The sequence below is a fragment of the Apodemus sylvaticus genome, chromosome 5 (assembly GCF_947179515.1).
Source record: "Apodemus sylvaticus chromosome 5, mApoSyl1.1, whole genome shotgun sequence".
Classification (NCBI taxonomy): Eukaryota; Metazoa; Chordata; class Mammalia; order Rodentia; family Muridae; genus Apodemus; species Apodemus sylvaticus.
In genome coordinates this window covers 43286780-43312049 of record NC_067476.1, presented here as the reverse complement: position 1 = coordinate 43312049, position 25270 = coordinate 43286780, and positions in this window count along the sequence as shown.

Sequence of the window (25270 nt, the reverse complement as noted above, 5' to 3'; positions counted from 1 at the left end):
AGTTAGACAAAGGACTGAAGGAGCTGAAGGGATTTTGCAACCCCATAGGAAAAACAACAATATCAACCAACCAGAGCTCTGAGGGTCTAAACCAGCAGCCAAGGAGTACACATGGAGTGACCCATGGCTCCAGCTGCATATGTAGCAGAGGATGGCCTTGTCTGGCGTCAATGGGAGGAGAGACACTTGGTCCTGTGAAGTTTCGATGCCCCAGCATAAGGGAATGTGAGGGAAAGGAGGCTGGAGTGAGTGGGTGGGTGGGGGTACACTCTCAAAAAAGCAAGTGAAGGGGGGATGGGATAGGGGGCAAATCAGGAAAGCAGATAACACCTGAAATGTAAATAAATAAAATATCCAACAAAAATGTAAAAAGAAAAAAGAAAAAGAAAACAAACAAAAAAGAGTTATCAAAGAGATGCCTTGAACACCTCACTGGGACTAGAGGAAAGGCACCCTGTGGCTCCATCTGATAAAATGTAGATTCATGTCCAAGAAGGGAGACTAGGATGAAAGTGTCATGTAAGGTATTACCTGCATCAAAACATTGCCTAGGGAACATTCTTATTAGTCAGCACTCAAGAGGTTTATACAGCTGTGTGCCCAGGTATCCAAGCCTGACATAAGCACATCTGGTTACATTACTCACATGTTACTGGATTTGCAAGCATGATAGATGAAAGAGTAAAGGATTCACAGAGTCTTGCACCCAGGTTTCTCTCTAATGCCAGGCATTATGTGTCAGTGAATCAATGCAAGATTGAATTAAGATGTAAATGTAAAATCTAAGAAACAGAGACTTAATCTGCATGTCTACCTCCCCTCCATGCTGCATGTTAGAAATGTTAGAACCATAGAACAATGTGGAAGAAAGCAACGGGCATGAAATGGAACTAGCCCCAAATAGGAACTGTGTGTTCTGTGAGTAGCCAAGCTGGAAGACTGATACCAAAGCTCATTGGATCCCAGATGATTCTGTCCTGAGGCCAAGATGCCTAATATGGAGCTGGAAGAGTTGACATCCTTCAGGAATTCAGTCTTGCTTTGGTTAGATCATTTTTTCTATGCCTGCTGTTACTCTGTACCATTTTATGTTGTAAATATGCAATTTGTCTTTGATGTTATACAGTTTCAACTTTTATAAAAAGATGCCTAAGTCTCCTAAAAAATCAGCACTTACACTTCTGAACTGGTTGAGATTTTTAAATACTTTGCAGAATTTTGCACTCAGACTGAACTCATTTTATGTTATAAGATGGGCATGAGACTAGGAATAAAAAGATTGGCTTAATCTTGACATTTCAGTGCTAGGTTGGCAACAGTGAGTTTGTGATGATTAATAGTGATTTTTTACTTGATAAAGTCTCAAATTTTCTAGGAGACATTCTCTGGTTATGTCAGTGAGAAGCATTCTAGATCAGATTAATTTAGGCATAAAGACCCATATTAAATGTAGCTAGCATCATTTTGTAGGCTATGTTCCCAGATTGTAAAAGCAAGAGAAAGTAAGCAACAGTCCAGCATTTCTTTCTCACATATCCTTGATTGCAGATGCACAGTAACGAGTTCCCCTAAATTCCTACAGCCATGACTTTTGTACTTTAATGAACTGTGTCCTGAAAAGGTGAGCAGAAATATGCACTTTCTTTTTTAAGTTGATTTTGTCTAGTGTTTTATTATAGCAATGAGAAAACTAAAATGTCTTTTCAACAATAATATCTCTTGAGAAAAGACAATTTATTAAAACAGAGAAAGGATTTTTTAATATATTTCTCTTTCTCATTTCTATTTGAGAATTTAAATATTGATCACAAAGCAGAGATGTTTCAGCTTGTTTGTTTAGGGTTTTGTTTGGTTGTTTCTCCTGTTAATGTTTATTTGGAGGTAACAGTCTAGCTGTGTAGCAATTATTTTCTTGGAACTCACTGTAGATTAGTTGGCCTGAACTCAGAGATCTACCTGCTTCTGCCTTCCAAGAGCTGGGATTAAAGATGTACACTACAATATCTAGCTGTGCAAACTGTTGCTGTTTTCAGTAAACAGAAATACAGAAATTTTACCTGTATTTTTGAATACTCATATACAATATATAGTTGACTTGCCAGCAAATTTGCAAAGCCCTCTTATTCAAAAAAGCATGGGTTAACTCTATCGGGCAAATAGGTATTTCATTAGCTAAACATCTGCCTCTAATTTACTTGCTGTCACTTCTAGACTTTTCTGCATCTTTCTTTAGATATCTAGAGCAGTGATTAAGAACATACTGACTCTTTTCCATGTATACTTCCAGATCACTCTGCCAAATTAGCAAAGGCCCAGTCAAGCCTGATCCTAATTCAGAAACCAGCTGTGACAACAATCTGCATTCTCAATTAGATAACAAAACAAACTAAACAAAATATTTTTAATTTTATGATTCTGTCCCTTTATAAAAGACACTTGGTCGACAAAGAACTCCTTTAATTTTAAATTTAAAACTTCACACCTAATATTCTAATTTTTTAATCATCCTAAGTTATATGAAGAAAATGGTAACAGGAAAAAAAAACTTTGCAAACAGGAAAGATGACTTTGCAAAATATGGAATTTAAAAAGAACAAAAATGGGCAGAAATCACCAGAGAATCCAAACTACTAAGTCTTTGAAATGTTTAAATCCAATCTCACAAGGGACATATGAAATATTTATACTTTAATGTCTCCAAAGTAGTTTAATGTGATCTGCCAAGTCGCAGTTATAGCAGAGCACTCTTCCAGGGTCAGGCAATGTGCTGTTCTCAGCAGGTCCAGCCCAGTTTCCACAGCTAATGTGTTTCCTAAAGACATGGTAAAATACAAGTCATCTTAAAGACTCCATTAACTCATATCCAAAGAATTCCCTTAGAAATATTGAAGAATGTTCTCTCCATGGCTCTGCATACATCATGGATGTAGCCCAGAAAGGAAACGACCATATTTTCTTATGCTGCATACTCACATAAAGCCAAGATATTCATCAACAGTCTCCAAGGAACTTTTATGATTGAAGCTACAAAGTTATTTCAGAAGATTACATATCATTAATTTGTAGAGATAAGAAGAGATTATTAAAGCGGAGGCATAATGGAGCTAATGAATCTTAATTGATTTATCTGTAGCTCACGATAACACCATGGTAATTTTCACGTGGGTACAAACAGTTTTAGTACTTCCTTTCAAGTGTTATTGTAACAACATATTATCAGCATATACAATATCAATGCTTATATATGTTTTTCTTCTCCATGTAATCTAATCAAAAGTGCAAACACTGGATCCTTGCCAGAGCAAACTGCCTAGTTCTAAGGTCACAGCCTGTACTGTGGCGTTGCTGGTCTGCTTGATGTCATATGACAAATCATCTTGGCTCAGAGCTGAAAGGATGCTCAGGCCACGTGTCTAGAGAATGACAGCTTCCTTTGTGATGAACCACAGGATCACAGCTTGTTAAATAAGCCCGTGACAATGATAAAGGACAAAGCCATCAGTCTGCTGCAGAATATGGCCTATCTGCCCATGACAAACCATGCTATCTCTTCTCACACATGCTGACACCTCATAAAGCATTCCCAACAGTAGTAGCTGGAAATAGTCTCCAAAGACAGCGCTACAAGAGTGTAATAGCTTGCTGCTTATCTTTGAACAAATGAATGAAATAAAACCTGGAGTGCACAATGTAGTACTCTTAGCCTCACAGATAAAAGTCACTTTTTCTCCTAGGATATTTTTCGTGATGGTCTGTTTCACATAACATTAAAATGTGAGTAATAGCATGAAAATTGCCACAAGTTCCCTATTTTCAACATCTGATGATTTTTAAACTTCCCTCCTATTCTTTCATTTGTTTATAAGTTTATTTTATAGGGCCATTTCTGTTTATTCAGAGACACTGTGAGACATATAATGAGACAACCCTAACAGCTATCTCATAGCCAGTGCTTTAATGTGCTAAGCTAGGAATATTTGTGGAATATATATTATCTCATTTAATGTTCTCAGAAAATACATTACTTTACCATAGCTACAAATACAGTGAGAAACCAAATAAAATGGCTAGTTTGAGGATGAGGGATAGAGAGTTCTGAGAAAAGCTATTTTGACACGACACTTACTTTGAATGGGTGGTCATTTAAATCTGAGATTGGAATGATAACTTTTAGTTTTTTCGTTTGTCAGAGTATATCATTCTTTCAGATGCCATCGTCTTGTGCTAGTTTCCCTTAGGAAGAAGATAGTTGTCCGCAACAAAGGGTTCCTCCTTCCCTTGACTACAACTCTTTTTCTTTCTGATTTGCCTTTTTTATTATTATTATTTGTTTTCAAGACCAAGTCTCAAGATCCTCAAACTCAGGACAGTCCTCTTACTTCAGCTTGCAAAATCCTGGCATCACAGTCTGGAGCCAGCACATCTGGCCGGACTCCTGTTATTTTCCCCATTACCCTTTGCTTTCTCTCTAACACTCTTATTTTCAACAATACTGTTTCTCTGCCTTAGACTCTTGCATCTCTAAGTGTGCTTCAGATTTCCTCTCTCCAGTGAGTCAGTTTATATCCATCATGCTGATTCTGACCCCGGGGTCCTTTTAAATTTATGTTGTGCCCCCAGAGTTTCACAGTTCTTTTGCAGCTATAAATTTCGGCTTCCTGATCTTCACATTAAGTTCCTTAAAGATGTAAACCAGTCACTGCTTCTCCCATGTTTTGGACAACTGGGAAAAGTTCAGTGAAGGTTGAGGTGGTAGAGGTGGTTTTCTCTGTGAATGCCTTTAGGGATCAAAGAGGAAAGAGCTGAGTCATAGAGATTAGAGCAGGGAAGAGCTACTCCCATCTTCCCTCCCCCGGAAGCTTTCATACCATCTCTCAGTGCTATTAAACATGGTCCTTAGGGGACAGGCCTTAAAGTCAGATCCACTTCAGAGCTTTCCAGTATTGTATCAGAAGAGCATAATGCCTTCAGTAATTGTGACTTACCTTCAATATCTGGGAGGCAACCAAGAACTGTAGCAATAGCCTATATCTTTTGAGGAGTTTCTTGATTTCGCTTGACCACCAACCTGAAAATGTGTTTAGTTACATTCATCTTCGCTTAGTCCTAGAATCCAGACTAGATAGACATGGAAAATAAGAAAGAACAGATACCCACCAAGTGACATATGCACAGAAAAGCTGGAATCCAGTGGGCTGTCTTTATTCTGATGGAGAAACTCTACTACTCAGAGACTCAGGGAGTTTATTGTATATAGAACAAGAAGGAGGACTTACCCAGTGTCTCTATTAGGTAGCAGCCTAAGGCTATAAACATCTAGGAGGAAGAAGCTCTGGTAGATGTTTTCAGTAAACATTGTCAACAATTATACTCAGATTAGGGGGAAGTATTTACCATTTTCCTGTGAGTGACCCAAGAAAGTCTTCACCATTCTCATGAGTCTGCCCATGTCAGACAACACTCCTTCATTCGTCCCTACAGGATTTCTCACATCTGCAAGTAGGACAATTTCATTTTAATTATATCTCTATGTGTTTGCATATATATGTATACATGCAAAACTACTCATATTGAATCTTTCAATGTGATTATCATTTAATTTTAAAAACAGTAGGAAAAAAGTAAAGAAAGGTTTGTGAGCCTGAACAAGGAGAAACAAGCCAGTAAGTAGCTTGTTCTCTGATTTGAAACTTCCTTTCAAGTTCCTTTCTTGACTTCAGTCTATGATAGACTATAACATGGAACTTGAAATGTACAGATGCCTCCCCAAATTGTTTTTAGTCATTGTGTTTATGAGAGCAACAGAAAACAAACTAGAACAACTCTAATGTTAGTCAGCAGGAATCCATGACATATCCATATTCTGAAAATGTTTCTTTATAACTATAGAATGTAACTTAATTTTTTAATGTTACTTTCCTAGGCTATTACAATTAGAAATGAATAAGTGTTTAAGAGTGCCAAAATTACAGTGCTATATTGGTTTAGATAGCTACCTTAATTTAAAATGCAAAGATCAGGCTTTGGTATAAATTACAGACATATTGGAGTGAAGATTATTAGTGACAGATACACAGAATCTGTTTCAGTTATAAGACAACAGCATTTTTACTAGAATTAATTTGTAATGAATTCTCAACTGTGGTTTCACACGTGAATGCACACAAACAGATTGATATATATGTATGAATATATATATACATACATATATATATAATGATAGATATAATATCTACTACTGTACTGTTTCCACAAAATTATGATTTTTAAAGATTTTAATTATCTTATGTGTAGATTATTTTGCAAGCATGTATGTAAATACCCCATGTGCATGTTGGATTCCCCTCTAGAACTGCAATTACAAACAACTCACTATGTGAGGGCTAGAAACCCAATCCTGGTCCTCTGCAAGAGTAGCAAGCATTCTTGACTACTGATCCCTCTATTCAGCTCCAAAAGTTCTTAATTAAACTATAACGGGTGATATTAAGCCATCTTTTTTATTTTCTATATTCTTTGTTTACATTCCAAATGATTTTCCCTTTCCCAATTCCCCCTTCCCAATAAGTCCCATAAGCCCTCTTCCCTCTGCCAGTTCCCCCTCCCACTTCTCTGTCCCGGTATTCCCCTATATTGCTGCATCAAGCCTTTCCAGGGCCAAGGCCCTCTCCTTCCTTCTTGGGCATCATTTGATATGTGAATTTTGTCTTGGATATTTGTTAGCTACTGGGCTAACACCCACTTATTAGTGATTGCATTCCATGTGTGTTCCTTTGTGATTTGGTTACCTTACTTAGGATGATATTTTTCGGTTCCAATCATTTGCCTAAGAATTTCATGAATTAGAGACTGGGGTTACCTAACTTAGGATGATGTTCTCCAGCTCCATCCATTTGTCTAAATGTTTTATAAATTCATTGTTTCTAATGGCTGAATAGTAATCCATTGTGTGTGTATATATATATATACATATATATATACCACATTTTTTGTGTCCATTCCTCCGTTGAGGGACATCTGGGTTCTTTACAGCTTCTGGCTATTATAAATAGTCTGCTATGAATATAGTGGAGCATGTATCCTTATTACATGCTGGGGGATCCTCTGGGTATTTGCCCAGGAGTGGTATAGCAGGGTCCTCCGGAACTTGGTATGCACTCACTGATAAGCAGATATTAGCCTAGAAGCTTGGAATACCCAAGACACAATCCACATATTAAATGATGTCCAAGAAGAAGGAAGGAGTGACCACTGGTTCTGGAAAGGCTCAGTGCAGCAGTGTAGGGGAATACCAGAACAGGGAAGTAGGATGGGGGGGGTGGGGGGGAGAAAAAAGGGCTTATGTGAATGCGAGGAGGGGTATCAGGAAAGGGGAACTCATTTGAAATGTAAATAATTAATATATTAAATAAAAAAAGGGAAAAAAGAAAAAAAGAATTAAGCTCACTTATAAACAACATAAAAAAAAGAATTTCATGAATTCATTGCTTTTAATTGCTGAGTAGTATTCCATTGTGTAAATATATCACATTTTCTATATCCATTCCTCCATTGAGGGACATCTGGATTCTCTCTAGCTTCTGGCTATTATAAATAAGGCTTCTATGAACATAGTGAAGCATGTGTCCTTATTGCGTGCCGGGGAATGCTCTGGGTATATGCCTAGGAGAGGTATAGCAGGGTCCTCCAGAAGTGTCATGCCCAGTTTCTGAGGAGTCACCAGACTGATTTTCAGAGTGGTTGTATCAGCTTGCAATTCCACCAGCAGTTGAGGAGTGTTCCTCTTTCTCCACATCCTAGCCAACATCTGCTGTCTCCTGACTTTTTAATCTTCGTCATTCTGACTGGTGTGAGGTGAAATCTCAGGGTTGTTTTGATTTGCATTTATCTAATGACTAATGATTAAAATATCCTTAAGTGGGTATGATACATAGTAACACAATGAGTCAGTGGTTTATTCTCTGGCACTAGAATCGCTACTGTAGCATTTTTGCCAGAATTACGTGGGCTATTCATTTTTAATGCTTCCATCAATTAAACAGTGTCAGAGTACTAAAGACTCTCATGAGCAGAAAGACATGAGGTCACTTTTGAAATTTATTGTTTACAATTGGAAAAATCTCAGTTCACTTATTGTGATTATAATAGACAATGCTGGTGGATTTAAAAGCAATTTTCTTTGAAGTTAAAAGCTGTAACCTCATATCACATATGACTTTTATAGACATGTCCTTCTCACTGTATTCTTTGTACTCTCGGAGGAGAAATTAGGGACTGAATCACTAAGCAGAAACAGGAAAGATACTCAGCAAGAAATAGGAGAAACAGATAACAAGAAATTAAATATGATAAAAACTTATTCTTGTACATTATCTTGGAAGTTTGACTACAAATTTTGCTCTATTTTGGCTTCCCAGCGTCAAATAACAAACCATATAGAAGTCTGAATATGACTACCTGCATATTTGTGAATGTGTTGGTTTTCCTTCTAGTCCCTCACAGGTTGGAAGGAAACATCTTATCACACTATCTGATGAAATAAACTGATATAAATGGAGCATTTTTATATGGACTATGTTATTTAGATTGAGGCTTTGGGAGGAAACAGCAAGCAAGACTAGTGGAACCTGCACAAAAGGAAGTAAGTCCATTGAATTACATCTGGTCAGTTATAGTTGTTTATTTACTTTATAAACCCTGCATGTGTTCTATGTGTACATACATGTGTGCAACTGTTTATATGCATGTAGAGGCAAGGAGATAATCTAGAGTATGTATCCTCATGTTTCACCTTGTTTATGACAGTATTTTTTTTTTGTTACTGACTACACTAGGCAAGCTGCCCTATGGGGTCGCAGTTCCCAGTCATCGTGCCATAGGAATATTGGGATTACAGATATTCTTCTGTCCATATTTTTACACGAGTTGCTGAGATCAAACTCAGTTCTCTATGTTTGCGTGCCAAGTGATTTTTTTTCCACTGAGCCACTTATTTCCTCAACCACTGGTCCAATTCAAAGAATGAAAAAGTGAACAGTAGATGAATATTGAACTAGGAACTATCAGTGCCTATTGGAATATCTGAGAGCAAGGCGTGAGTATACTTAGTGGGAATTCAGGTTGGCTTTATACAATGTAGTAGAACATAATCACTAAAGAAAGAACATAGTTAAGAAGATAGTCTTCTAAATAACTTGAAAAATCCTAAATTCCTGATTTGGAAATCTATCTTCTAGATAAAGAACCATATAAAAATTTAGAATCTAAAATGTAAGAATGGAAATTCGAGTTTTCTGTGCATTTATATGTAGTTTATAGGAACAGAGGACCAAGACAACTTGCTGAAGCAAGGTTACGACAAATATTAAATTTCAATAACATTTATAGAAGTTATTCACTAGTAGTATAGATTAATTGTACAAGAAGTGATTCAGCTACTACTGGCTTTAATAGACCCAGTCACATATAATGAAGCTCATTTCAGAGTACCAATGATCCGTAGTAACCTCAGCTTGGAAGAAAACCTTGTGACGAGATATATGAACATGATAAAAGGCCAGGGGAGAGGAAGCTTTCCTTAGCAGTAAAGGCAGGATCTTAGGACTTTTCCAAGTTATAGCTTATTTGGCAGCAGTGAAACTTTCCTAAGGATAAAAAGAGTTAGTTACTTGAATATACAGTCTGTGAAAAGATCTGTGATGGTCATTAATGCTTATGAACATGACAGGACTGAGAATTATGCAACAGTAAAGCACACATCAGATTGAGATCATCTCCAGAAAGTATTAAATAAGGACAGAAGATCTAGCCTAGATGAGAGCAGTTCCATTTTTCAGCTTAGGAGGCTAAAAAAAAGAAAGTAGGGACAGGGAAACAGCTGCCAATGCAGGCAAGGCAACTCTACTTCCTGGACATATTGGTATGAGCTGCTATGTACTACCCTGCCCTCTCCATTATGATAGACTAAAACTTTTGAAACAAAGTACCAAGAAAACCTCTAACCCCACACCCAGATCTTTTTGTTTTGATTGATTGATTTTGTTTTGTTTTGTTTGATTTGGCAAATTTTTTGTTCCTTGTCTGTTTAACAACAGGAAATTTTGAATACCATAGAACTTTATCTTAAACTGCAAAGGCAAGTGAAATTTTCTGTTTTCTTTGAAGACTCCATTGTGTAATGTAATGTTTTAATGGCAGTTGCCTTATAAGAGGATGTTTTGCTGAGCCAGACACTTGAGAGGGTCCACGATGTTTGGAAAGAGTGTAAGTATAACCCAACAGACAGTGAACAATGCTCTTGTGCTAGTATGACTTTCAATGTTTTGCTGGTCTTTGCCGATCTTCACTTGTCATGATTTCATAGAGAGAAAAGCATCAATAACTGTAGTACTCTGTCTGCTTCTTGCCTCTTCTGTGGACTTCGTGCAGATTTGGCAGAGCATCGGTTTCTTGTGGATCAAACCACTACTAATTCATATTTGGTGTTTGCCTATTGGTCTGAACTGGCACCAGCCACTGATTCATGTTTGATGTTTTGGATTGGCCTGCTGATATACTGACAGTGAAGATAGGAAAGGCCTCAAAGAGCTACTTCTAAATAGGCCCACAATCCCCTTGTCTTATTAACCATCTTCTTCTGCTACCTCTGGTTTGTGGGATAGACGGGAGGTTTAAGTGTTTAAGATACCCAATTGAAGTAGGTTTTAAAAATTCAAACCCTATAATAAAGAACTATACAAGATTTGCATAAAGGGCAGTAGGTTTTGTTCAGAAGAATTTGATAAAAGTTGCCTTACTGCTCACAGAGAACAGATTGCAATGAAGAGACTTTGGAAGTGCTAAAGTACTGCACTGTACAGTGATGAAGCAAAATGCCAGGATGTAGGTCACAGCCACAGAAACAGGAAGGAAAGGTCAGAGAGCCTTTCTAAAGCAAGAACGCAGGAGACTTGGCAATGGCTTCTTATTTATTTTAGTATTTTTACCATTCAACTCTGATCAGAGTCAGCAGTGAGCTGATTTGTGAAACATCAACTCAGTAGAACGTGTGACAATTTACTACTTCAAAGGTCACACAAGTCAAACATGAAAGCTTCTAATTTGGATAAAATGATCGGAGCTGTGTTTGAAGCAACATTTCTCTTATATGCTTCCTTCCAAAATTTAGCCAGGCCCATCAATTAGGCCTTTTCATCTGCAGAACTTATCCAATACAATAATGTTCTGTGGCCTCTTGTGTCCTTTCCTATCATATCTGACATAGAAAGAACCCTTTGTCTGTACTGCCGACAGAAAATAACATTAAATTCTACAGCAATGCAGGTTCATTACCATTTAAAAGGATTTTGAAAACACCGAGGTTAGGAATTTGACCAAATAAAAGCTCTGCTTAGCTTGCTGGCACTTAAGGTGGTAGCGCACAGGTGAATCAGTTTTGAGGTGACACAAGCAGTCACAGCAACAGCAAAGGAATTCAGAAAGTTCTGAAATTGTATAAAAATCTCAAGGGAAAACAGTTACATTTCAAACCTGGGTTTTTCTCATACCATCAGACAGATGATGGTCAAATGATCAAGCAATTGTGACTTAAAAATGTGTCAGAGTTGAATACAGCAGCTTCACACGTGGGAGGGTCAGACATTTTACATTTTGTCCATCTTATTTTTTTCTTTGCTGAGGAATCCCGGCAGACCCACACACTGATGCAAATAGCTTCTTGTTCTTTATGAAACACTCTAGAATTCGTTCAAAGTAGAGCATCCTCAGATTATACAGGACTCTCCAGCACATCATGAGATGATAATGCCACAGGGAAGCCGACTTTAGAAATTATAAAGCCAACTCCCACTCCGCATAGAAATACCTTCTTGACAAGGATATCCTTGGCAGAAATTATCACCCAGACTGTCGGAATGTTCTGCAAGCATTTTAGTTATATCTTCTACTACAATTTTTTTCTTCCATATCCGTATCAGAGACATTTACAAAAAATCTTGAATGAAGCCAAACCAAATGTTAACTCTGTAGCACCAGAGACTAGTCAGAAATATTTCTACCTCATGTTTTAATATTTGAGTTCATCTTGCTAAACTTGTTCATGATTTTTGAGACCTAAGCTATTAGATCATCAGAAGGAAGATGATTTCTAAATAGAAAAGTCCACACACTCCATTAAAGTCTATTAACAAGGGTGTGACGATTCTAGTTATTGCCACTTTATTTACAAAGTGCTTACAAATGATCTGCTGAACAATTTATTCATATATAATTCCATGGCTCCCTTTTAAATTCTCCATGATGCATATTAAGGTTATAATTTATTGATTGATTTGGTTTGTCAAATGTTTATGAAGTACCTCTGTATACCCTGCATTGCTTTTGGTTTTAGAGCTAAATTTAGTATACAGGTTCTCTACTTTCCATGAGAAAATTTAAAAGGAAATAGACAAAGATCACAGCACTGTCATTCTAACAGTAGAGAAGGAGAAATAGACTTCAAAAGCGTATTCGTTCTAGCTAGGGCTTCTATTCTTGAACTAAAACAAGATCACCTAGAGCGTCTTTAGAAAGAAAGAGGTTCTTTCCTCTTACAACTCTTAGGTCACACTCAGTCACTTGAGGTAAGTTAGGTTATGAATTTAACACAGGAACATGGAGGCAGGAACGGATGCAGAGGCCACTGAGGAATGCTAACTGGTGTGCTACCTGTGATTTATTTAACATGTTCTATAGCACACAGGACCACCTGTCTAGAGGTAACAACACCAACAGATGGCTGGACACTTCCACATCAATCATTACTTAAGAAAATGGACTATAGACTTGTCTACAAGTTGATCTTATAGAAGCGTTTTTCTCAGTTGAGGTTCCTTCACCTGTATCTAAGTCTGTGCTAAGTTTATAAGATCCAACAAGCACAACACTCTAAGCCAGTGGTTCTAAACCTACCTAGTGCTACAGCACTTTAATACAGTTTCTTTAAGGGCAGTGACCCCTACCATAAAACTATTTTTCTTTGTGACTTCATAACTATAAATTTGCTTCAGCTTTGAATTGTAATACAAATATATGTGTTTTCTGACAATCTTAGGCAACCCCAGGGAAAGGGCCTTTTGAACCTCAAAAGAATTTTGAACAACAAGTTGAGCATTGCTGCTCTCAAAATATTAACTCAAATTATGCCTTCCAGAAGATTTCAGATGTCAGTAGAAACATAAACTATAAACAGAAGATAGATATAAAGAAATAAACATGAATAATCACTGTGACCAAGTCGACTTATTTTGAAATTCTAGAGATTTACTCCCAGTCTTATAAATAAAATCAATTACGGGAGAATATTAGACTAGGATCTAATGATCTTAGAAAGGTATAAAGAGGTTATGATCATTTGAACAAGAATGACTCCCACAATTCCCATTTGATTGTTTGGTCCCCAGTTATTGGAACTGTTTGGGAAAGATTAGGAGGTAGGGCTTGCTTGAGGAGATATGCCATGGCAGGGTAATATTTGAGGTTTCTAAATCCCATATTGGGCTCATTCTCTCTCTCTCTCTCTCTCTCTCTCTCTCTCTCTCTCTCTCTCTCTCTCTCTCTGCCTGCTCTCTGTGGATCATGATATACAGCTTTTAATATATTTCAAAATCATACCTGTCTGCTGTCAATCAGATGATCATGAATTAACCCCTAAAACCGTAAGCAAGTTCCAAGTTAAATGCTTTATTTTATAAAAGTTGCCTTGCCATGGTGTTGAATCACAGGAATAACAGTAACTAAAATGCAGACTATGGTGAGAAATGAGACAAAACAAATCAGGGACCAGTGAAGTTTTAACACCTAAGTAATATGAAATATGCTTATTTTTCTGCTCCGCACTGATCTTTTCCTTTACCACAAGTGGGTGTGAGAGTGTGGGAGTATGTATCAATAGAAGAGTCAGAAGAAAAGCTAGAGAAGTGCATCAGCATGATTGTCAAAGAAAATCCAATTTCTAAGCCAGGAGAGGAAGTGTTTTGTGGTACATAGCTTTATGAACTCAAATAAGGTGACACTGGGAAGTATTTGTTGTAAAGAGCTGAAATGGGTTCTCAGATATCTTGATGGGAACATTATCACTGGAGTAATAATAGAGTCAAGATGTTACACATGGATAAGTGAGCACGGGGTGGAAAGTGAAAGATTAATCACAGATGAACTATGGATCACTGTACTGTGAATAGCATGAGTGAGGATGACCTTGTGGCTGTGGAAAATCTCAGTAGCAAATGTGTAAAGTGTAATGTCATTAGAAATCAGAACCAGAGCTAAAACAAGATAAAAATAAGAAGAAAGTATGATTAAATATCAAGACATAACAAAATCATCAAACAGGAGAACATAAGCAAAAAAGATACACATATATTTTATTTGGTTTCTATTATGTTACATGTCTAAAAGTTGTTTTTATTTACTTTTTATATTTTTGTATCTATCTTATTGTTTTTATCCACCTTTTATCATATTGTATGTATATAACTGTTTTGTATTTACTTTTTATCATTTCTATCTGTATAAGTGGTTTTTATTTATTTTTATCAAGTTGTATGTGTGTTATCATGTATGCATATAAATTTTATCATGCTGAATGTGTATAAATGACTTTTATTTACTTTTCATCATGTTATATGAATATAAGTATTATCATGTTGTATGTGTATGTATGTGTTATCATGTATGTATATGTGTTATCATTATGTATGTATATAAGTGTTATTGTGTTGCATGTGCATAAGTGTTTTGCTTGCATGCGTGTTCTTTCACATTTTGTGTCACTGGTACCTATAGAGGTCAAATGTCAGAATCACATACCCTGGAATTAGAATTACTGATGGTTGTTAGTTACCATGTGGGTACTATGAACCAACATCCTTGAGAAAGGAAGCCAATTCTTTTAATGGCTGAACCATCATTCCAGTCCCCACATTCATTTTAAAAGGAACAAAATAGGAAAATGGAGTAGGAAAAGCTGTCAAAAAAGTGTCAGCTGCCAGAATCTAATCTCTTCTACTGATAAGACCAATGTATCTTCAATATTTAAGACTAATGTTTTTGCAATAAGGTGGCATGTCTTTCTAAATTGCTAGAAATATTAAGAGACAATAAACATTGAGATTTTGCAAAAGTTAACTTACTAGTTACATCGACAACTCTTTTTACAGATGATAGTGAAAAAATTTAGTCTGTGCATTGTTGTTTGATTCTCTTACCACAATTTGTCCAGTAGGTTGTTGATATGAGAAAGAAGGAAGGAATGTGAAAATTTCCCGGATTAAAAAAAATTGAGTTCTTTATATATATTGGATATTAGCCCTCTATCTGATGTAGGATTGGTGAAGATCTTTTCCCAATTTGTTGGTTGCCGATCTGTCCTCTTGATGGTGTCCTTTGCCTTACAGAAACTCTGTAACCTTATGAGGTCCCATTTGTCAATTCTTGCTCTTAGAGCATACGCTATTGGTGTTCTGTTCAGAAACTTTCTCCCTGTACCGATGTCCTCAAGGGTCTTCCCCAGTTTCTTTTCTATTAGCTTCAGAGTGTCTGGCTTTATGTGGAGGTCCTTGATCCATTTGGAGTTGAGCTTAGTACAAGGAGACAAGGATGGATCAATTCGCATTCTTCTGCATGCTGACCTCCAGTTGAACCAGCACCATTTGTTGAAAAGGCTATATTTTTTCCATTGGATGTTTTCAGCCTCTCTGTCGAGGATCAAGTGGCCATAGGTGTGTGGGTTCATTTCTGGATCTTCAATCCTGTTCCATTGATCCTCCTGTCTGTCACTGTACCAATACCATGCAGTTTTTAACACTATTGCTCTGTAGTATTTCTTGAGGTCAGGGATACTGATTCCCCCAGATTTTCTTTTGTTGCTGAGAATAGTTTTAGCTATCCTGGGTTTTTTGTTGTTCCAGATGAATTTGATAATTGCTCTTTCTAACTCTGTGAAGAATTGAGTTGGGATTTTGATGGGTATTGCATTGAATCTGTATATTGCTTTAGGCAAAATGGCCATTTTAACTATATTGATTCTACCGATCCATGAGCATGGGAGGTTTTCCCATTTTTTGAGGTCTTCTTCCATTTCCTTCTTCAGAGTCTTGAAGTTCTTGTCATACAGATCTTTCACATGTTTGGTAAGAGTCACCCCAAGATACTTTATACTGTTTGAGGCTATTGTGAAGGGGGTCATTTCCCTAATTTCTTTCTCAGCCTGCTTATCCTTTGAGTATAGGAAGGCCACTGATTTGCTTGAGTTGATTTTATAACCTGCCACTTTGCTGAAGTTGAGAGTAATTGGAATTAAAATGAACTCATTGGAAGGAAGTCTGGGCTTTAAAAATCCATCATTGTGGAGGTAAATATCTCCAAGGATAAAGGGAAAGTGAAATGGAAAAGACACCCAGGCAAGACAGTCTCCCATGAGAGAGGAATCCTTAAAAATTCTGTGAGACAGTCATAAGAAGTACCCAGGGTTGTAGTAGCCTGATAACTTACACCTCAAGTTATTGTTCCATACAAAGAGAGACACTGTGCTCTATAATCACCACTGAAGATCCTAACAAGGAGAGACCTTGAGAAATGCAAGTGGTTTGAAGTGGCATCGAGGTAGCTAGCTGAATTTTACTGTATTTCATAAACTTGAGTGTTTATGGCTGTAAAGTCCACTGTAACTACAGAAGGTACATAATTTGAAATGTGAGTGTAAGTGGTCATGATGCATGTAATTATAATTCCCAAGAAATTATGAATGACTAGATTTCCTAGGAACTCTTACAACTTTGCAGAGTAAAGAATATTCATTTTTGCAAAAAAAAAAAATGCAAGTCAGACTGGAAGAGTAAATCTTGTGAAATGATGTTTTACTCAGCACCCATTCTAACACAACAGCAGGCTCCCTAAGCAGTTCTGAATCTATGCCATGCATCCTCAAAATTCTTAAAACTCCTTTCTTCATGTTTATTATGTATTTCTACTTGACAGACTACATTCATATTGTGAGATAGAAGACCCACTTATATTAAAATTTTACAGTGAATGCAAATCATAGGGAAAAAGATCTAAAATGGTAAGTCCACAAGTATCACACATTAAAGCACATTTGTGTTTGTGGCAATGAACCAATTTCTACCTGTATATGATTTATCCACATTGCCTGCACTACCCATCCAAAAACCTTGTGTTTTGATGGGAATTTAAACCTAATGTGGTAGTTGTCCTATCAGATATTTTAGTATATTCATTTAAATTAATAAGTTATAGTAATCACTATTTTATTAATAATATTGTTTTCAATTCTTTTCCAATCTGCCTGTGACATAAATATCTACTGACAAGATGGCTCCTTAAGTCTCTGTATGTAGGTTATAACATTCCTGTTTTTCTTTATGACCCTAATTTTAACATCTGCATATTCCCATAATAAGTTATTAACCACAGAATTCATAAACAAATGCTACATATAGGTAACTTCACTGCTTGGCAAAGAATTAGAAATCTAGCAGAATACCAAAATAGGCATGCTTAAAAGATCTCTGTGTGTGGAAGAAGGTACTGGAGAGGGCTGTGAGAGATCAGAAATGGTTGGGAGGCATCTCTGGGACTAGCCTAAGATCTGGGATGGGGGAGGCTCTGAGGAGTCTATGTGGTTATGCTAGCTGAGACGCCTACCATTGTGGAATAGGGAGACTGAAGTCACCAGCTCCTGTAGTGAGGTGGAACTTCTAGTGGAAAGAGAGAGGAACACGAATACCCAAACCCACATACAACCTTGTCTCAAAATTTGTCCTGCCTACAAGATTCACATTGATAAAAATGGAGCAGAGATTGAGTTAACAGCTAACCAATGACTGGCCTAACTTGAAACAGCCAACCCCAGGCACTACCAATGATATTCTGCTATGCTTGCAGACAGGCCAAACATCAGGGGGAACTTGGAAGGTCATGTGGAGGAGTAGGAGATATGATTTAGTAAGCTGGAGAGATCAGAGACATCAGACATCACACGACACCCTACAAAGTCAATAAACCTGGGATCATGGGCACTCACAGAGACTGAACCATGAACCAGAGAACATGCAGGGCTGGACCTAGGCTGCATACACAATTTTAGAAGTGGTGCAGATTAGTCTTTATCTGAGTTCCCTAGGAATTGGAGGGGGGCTGTCTTTGACACTGTTGTCTGTTTCCTGGCTGGATTGCCTGGTCCTGCTGTAACATGATTTTACAGGGCTGCAAGATAGCCATGGGGAGCTTTCTCTTCTCCTCAGAAAAGGGAAGGGGATAATAGAAGGGGGCTGTGAGGGTGGGACTAAGAGCAGAGGAGGGAGGGGGCTGTGATTGGGATATAAAGTGAATAAATAAATAAACTAATGGAAAAATGATCCCTGGTTTAGAATCTTACTGTAACATAACTTGACTTTTGTGAAGTGGACAGAATTAGAAAATGGGTTATTTATGAAAGAAATGTCGTTAAACTAAAATTCCATGATTCTTTAATCCAAATGCAGTACAGCACATCTTGATCTCCACGTTTCTTTAAACTATTGGCATTCTTGAGCTAAAATCACTGTACTATGCTAGAAATGAAATCATTGTAGTTCTTAACCACTTGAGTTTAACTGCGTTTTACAAGCCTCTTTTGCTTCAAAAACAAGTTATTGAACTTGGGAGGAAAATACAAATGTTTTTGAACAGAAGAAAAACATTTGTAACTCCCAGGAAAAAATTTTAAAATATAGGTTATTGCTATTCAAATCATACATTTTTAATCCATTAAACTTATAATTTATAAGCATGTTTAAATGCATCTCTGTTGAGAAAAAAAGGTTGGGAAGCTCTAAAAAGGAATTGCACAGGGGAAATTATAAAGATCTTTCTCCCATAAGAAAGCATGGGTATGGAAAAAATGGATAACTAATATTTGTAACAGATATCAGAAAATCTTCCTCAATTTCAGCATAAATTTAACTCCAGTATTTGATGACAAATATGGAGATGTGATTGTGGTCCTCAAGTCTTCATATGCGATCAAACCACTGCAGTTCTCCTGAGATTACAGGAGATTGTAAAAGCTTGAAAAAAACAGAGGAAGAAGATTCCCTAGGATTGCAAGGAATGTACAAGTTTGAAAGCCTACAGGAACTTAGGCTGGATTGCTCTAGTGAGGCATACCTGCACATACTGTCAGCTAAAAAACAAACACAGATATTGCTTTCTTCATGGGTTATAGACAGTATCGATAATTGAAAAAAAATTTCCAGGTTTAATGGTCTAGTACAGTTTAGAGTTTATTAGTAATTATTACTTTAAGCAATTTCCAGATTAGAAGATATTTTAAATTAAAATTATTATCACAAAGTAAGAAACCCAATTGTGAATTGTTGAGAATAATACGAAAATAAAGGTTAGATACAAAAAGAGAAGAAAAATTATTTTAAATGTATTGTAAAAATTTCAATGAGCTCATACAAACAGCTTCTATAGATTAAATAAGAACAGAAAATCATTAAGCTTAATGGGATAACCATTTTGAATTTTATGTGTAAGAAACAGAAATTTTAGTCTGGGTGTTTTTTGTCAAGGATTGAATGCACAGAATGAAAACTATAGCACTTACAGGTCATATAGACAGGAAAATCCTGGGCTCAGAAGATGCTCCAACATGTAATAAGGACACATGCTCTACTTTGTTAGTATCAGCCTAATTTATAATAGCCAGAAGCTGGAAAGAACCCAGATGTTCCTCAACAGAGGACAGAAAATGTGGTACATTTACACAATGGAGTACTACTCAGCTATTAAAAACAATGACTTCATGAAATTCACAAGAAAATGGATGGAACTTGAAAATATCATCCTTTGTGAGGTAACCCAGTCACAAAAGAACATACAGGGTATGCACTCACTGATAAGTGGATATTGGCCCAGAAGCTCCGAATACTCAAGATACAAATCACAGACCAAACGAAGTTCAAGAAGAAGGAAGATCAAAGTATGGATTCTTTGGTCCTTCTTAGAAGGGGGAACAAAATATTCATGGGGGGAGCTACAGAGGCAAAGTGTGGAGCAGAGACTGAAGGAAAGACCATCCAGAGACTGCCCCACCAGTTGTTCCATGCCATATACAGTCACCAAACACAGACACTATTGTGGATTGCTGACAAGAGTCTGATATAACTGTCTCTTCAGAGGCACTGCCAGTACCTGACAACACAGAGGTGGGTGTAAACCTGGAGGGCCCATGGCTCCAGCTTCCTGTGTAGCAGATGATGGCTTTGTGGGACACCAATGAGAGGAGAGGCCCTTGGTCCTGAAAAGACTAGATGTCCTAGTATAGGGGAATGGCAGGACAGGGAAGCAGGAGTGAGTGAGTTGGTGAGCAGGGGGAGAGGGGGGATGGGATAGGGTATTTTTGTAGGGGAAACCAAGAAAGAGAATAACATTTGAAATGTAAATAAACAAAATATCCAAGTAAAAAAAGGCTACAAAGAAGCCTTCTTTCTGTACATTAAAAAAAAAAAATGGTGAAGAATGGTTCCAAACACAGAAAATGTGTTTGGCCAAGATCAGGGCAGAGCGTGAAATACAGACCCTTGTCCGTGGGGGCTGGAGAAGAGCAGAGTATAAGGGTTTAACTTTAGAGCTAGAAGGAGGATAATTTTGTTCAAGTTGTATGCAACAAGTGCAAATATTCAGGGTAAAATTATTGAACATTACTATAATTTCTAAGTTTATGTAAAGGATGAAGAAAATGTAAAGATTTTTTTTTTTTTTTGGTGTCAATACAGCTCAAGGTGAAGGGATAACAGTGCAATATCCAATTCAGCTACCACCAAACAAAGATTTTCCCACCACGGCATTTTCCCTTGCCATTTTTCTCTGTTCTGTCTCATCCATTTTGTAGAGAAATGGTGGCAGAATTATAGATACTACAGTTGCAATGTCAAACATAGTTCACGACACAAGAAAGATAAAAAGAAAATTTAGAGCCCTTAGAATACACACATACGTATATACTTTGAAAACAATTTATATAACCCAAATGCTATTCAGATACTGAATTTTGAACATAAAAATATAAGTATTTGAAAATTTTAATTAAGTGCATTTAGTAAACTAAGAAAAATAGAAATTACATTAGAATACATATGAATTACCCTCGATTTATAATAAGATTAAACACAAAATGTTAAAATAAAAGTCCAACAGGAACATAAAATAGAATGTGAACACAGGGAACTTGATTCAGAATTGTCCTTGAATAAGTGTTACTTGATAATAAGTCTCACAGTTCTAAAGCTTATAAGCCAATTTGTAATCAGAATAGTATTCCTGATACTTTAAATATAGATAAAATAACAAACTGAAAGCACCATCATAGTGTTGTATTACACATCTACAATCCTAGGATTTTGTTTCTGAGATAATATAGTCTCAAGTTTGAACCTAGAGAAACAAGCACCCTGTTAAACAACAGTTTAATCCAAAAGCTTTTTTGACATTATTTTAATATATTAGAGGGGTCTTAATTAATCAAATCACTAAGCGAATGACTAAATAATTTGGTGAGCATTATCCAAAAGCCACAAATGTAAACTTTACAGAAATATCTATGGAATTATGTATGAAATTATGCATCTTCAAAGAAACATGAGTGTTTACCTTTTGTATTACCATTTGCAAAGTTTGAATACTGTTTCTTCCTGAGATTATTACATTACTAACATCTTGTTCTCTAATACTGGCACTTGCATTTTTTTTTTTTTTTTTTTTTTGCATTTTTTATCAGTAGAGATTTCTAACTCTGCTCTTTGCTCCTGGGATTCTATTTTTAGGAGTGTGTGTGTGTGTGTGTGTGTGTGTCTGTGTGTCTGTGTGCAGTACATATATAAAATAAATCAGCAGCAAACACATTAACTTTCAATTACTATATATAAATATATATCAATATTAATATATTAATATAAGAATATTAAAACTAGGTCATTATAATTAGCTGTGGCATAGCTTTAAAGGGGATTATATTACAAATTAATTCACAGATATGGAGAAAGGCTTATAATAAGTACAAAACATTCAGTAAGAGAGGCAAAAGCAAGTAGCCATTTAATATTTCTTGCTTATAACTAGAATGGTGAACAGAATCCTAGGGAGACAATGCCTCATCTTGGAGCCATGAGGCCCTGAGTCCAGCTCTGCTTCTGCCCATGACAGACATTGAGATCTAGGAGAAATTACTTAACTTCCCATTTCTTCACTCTAGGAAGAAACATGTGTATTGTTGTCTCTTCTGTTCCATTTTGTTGTGTTCTTGGCAGAGCGCCTTGCCTAATATAGCATCCTGGGACTATCTGACTGTTTAGAGACAAACCTCTTTTTAGTTTCTTATAAACTACACTAATACTAAAGTCACACATACCAGATACACAAGCTAATTATACTGTTCTCAAGAGTGGCGATGTACTGTGGGAGGAAGAGTACTTGAAGGAGAACTTGATTTAAATTCTTAAAGTCGGCCAAAAGTAGGTTAATATTCTTGATAGCGTTGCCAAAAGCAGGTATGAGCTTTCCTACAAAATCAGGAATGTGAATTCTGTTTGTGATGTAGCAACGAAGGAATGGTGTGGTAAGAATACATCTCCCTTACATTTGCTTCCAATGAGGAATCCATGTACTAAAGCCTCTTCATATAGAAAAATATCAGCTATGGTCTGACATGATAAAAATATTCTTAGGGTTATTAAAGATCTAGACAATTTCTCAGTGGACAAAGTGAGAGGTTTAAAAATCCCTAACAGGATACCCAGTGAATACAGTGTCCAAGATATATAAATCCGTTCTGATTACTCACATCATCTTCAGACTAAAATATAATGAGCATGATACTGTAAATTCACTGTTCAAGGGGAAGGAATGTTGGTTCTTTTCATTAGAAAGTAAGTAAACATGGCCAGGGAATTTCACCTTAGATTGTCTGTTGCCCCATCTAACTGAAAACACAATGTAAGATTAAAACTCAAAGAAGAGTTGGTGAATGCCATCACAGGTGGACCTACCATGATGTATATAATACCTGTTGCAAGCCTGGAGTCCTGTGGACCAGAGAGAAATTAAAAAAAAAATTGCATTTTACTGGAACTTTCTGAACACCCTTATTTTGCCACATTGCTGACACTCCACTGTTATCAGTGTCCCATCCTCCAATCCCTTGTCGTTTTCAAGATTTCCTTTTATTAAAAGTATGTTTTAGAGAACAAAGTTATTACTTTATAGCTATGTTAACAAACTATTTAATTACAGTACCTAATCTATTTATAATGCTTATGCACTTTAAGCTTCAAATATTCTTCGCTGTTGTCCTTTTCAATATCCTTATTTCTTAGGTTTTCCTTTCTAGCATTCATATAAACACGCACGATTATGTCTCTAATTTCTTTCCATATTACTTTTTAAATTACACATTTTTATTATTCTTTTAATACTTATGAATTAAAATTTTACTTGTATGATATTATTAATAATTTCCCTTCCCTTTAGCATATTCATCTTAGAATGCTGTCAATGACACTTCTCCCTTGTTTGTAGTATAATTTAAAGGAATTTTAAGTCTATTTTTACCTAATAAGTTCCCACAATCAAAATAATATTTTGGATAATATTTTACACAAATAATTGTCATATATAATGTTCATAACTATTTTTATGTATTGCATGTATTTTTCTAAATACATTTTCTTTAGCATAATAATTTTCTTTTGCACATTTGCCAATACCAATTGATGATGGAATTCCAGAGTTTTATTTGCTAAAACATATTCAATTACTGTTTGTTTTTGAGAAATATTTTAGTAAGCATAAAATTGCACATTAACAGTTTTGAACATTTTAAATGTGTATAGTTAATGGCATCCCTCTTTTTTATTTTGATAAATAATTTTTATATACTTATTATTATATCAAAATTATGTCCTTATTATTCAGTCACTTAGAAACATACTTATTTTCTTCATCATTCAGCAATGTGACTGAAGTGTCCAGCCATATATTTCAAATTCTCTTTTGTTTTTCAGGTTCCTTGTATTTTTGTTGAAGGCACACAGATCCATAGTTATTTTGTCATTCTTATTATTGATATTATTAATTTATTAGTTATGATGATATATTTTTGATATTTTTTATTGACCTGTGGAAACTGCCCACAGATTTCTCTTTTTTTATTGGATATTTTATTTATTTACATTTCAAATGTAATCCCCTTTCCCAGTTTCCCCTACCCATCCTCCCTCCCCATGCTTTTATGAAGGTGCTTATGCACCTGCCCCACCACTCCTGCTTCCATGCATAAGCATTCCTCTATACTGAAGCAGCAAGCCTTCACAGGACCAAAGACCGTTCCTCCCACTGCAGTCTGACAAGGTCATCCTCTTCTACACATGACGCTTGAGCCATAGGACCCTTCATGTGTGCTCTTTGGTTGGTGGTTTAGTTCCTAGGAGCTCTGGAGGGGGGGGGTCTGGTTGGTTGATACTGTTAGTCTTCCTATGGGTTGCAAACCCCTTCAGTTCCTTCAGTCCTTTCTCCTCCATGCAGGTTGGCTGCAAGCATCTGCCTCTGTATTCTCCAGGTTCTAAAAGAACATCTCAGGAGACAGCTATATCAGGCGTCTATCAGCAAGCAATTCTTGACATCCACAGTAGTGTCTGGGTTTGGTGTCTGTATATGTGATGAATTCAGATGTGGGACAATCTCTGGATTGCCTTTACTTAAGTCTCTATTCCACACTTTGTCTCCATATTTCCTCCCATGAGTATTTTGTTTCCCTTTCTAAGAAGGACTGAAGCATCCACACTTTGGTCTTCCTTCTTGAGCTTCACGTGGTCTGTGAATTATATCTTGGGTATTCTGAGCTTTTAGGTTAATAGCCACTTATCAATGAGTGAATACCATGTGGATTCTTTTGTGACTGAGTTACATCTCTCAGGATGATATTTTCTACTTCCATCCATTTGCCTGAGAATTTCATGAATTCATTGTTTTTATCAGCTGAGTAGTACTGCATTGTGTAAATGTACCACATTTTCTGTATCCATTCTCTGTTGACGGACATCTGGCTTATATCCAGCTTGTGGCTATTGAAATAAGGCAGCTATAAACATAGTGAAGTATGTGTCTGGGTTATATACTGAAGCATCTTTAGGCACATGCCCAGTAGTAGTATATATCTAGGTCCTCTGGT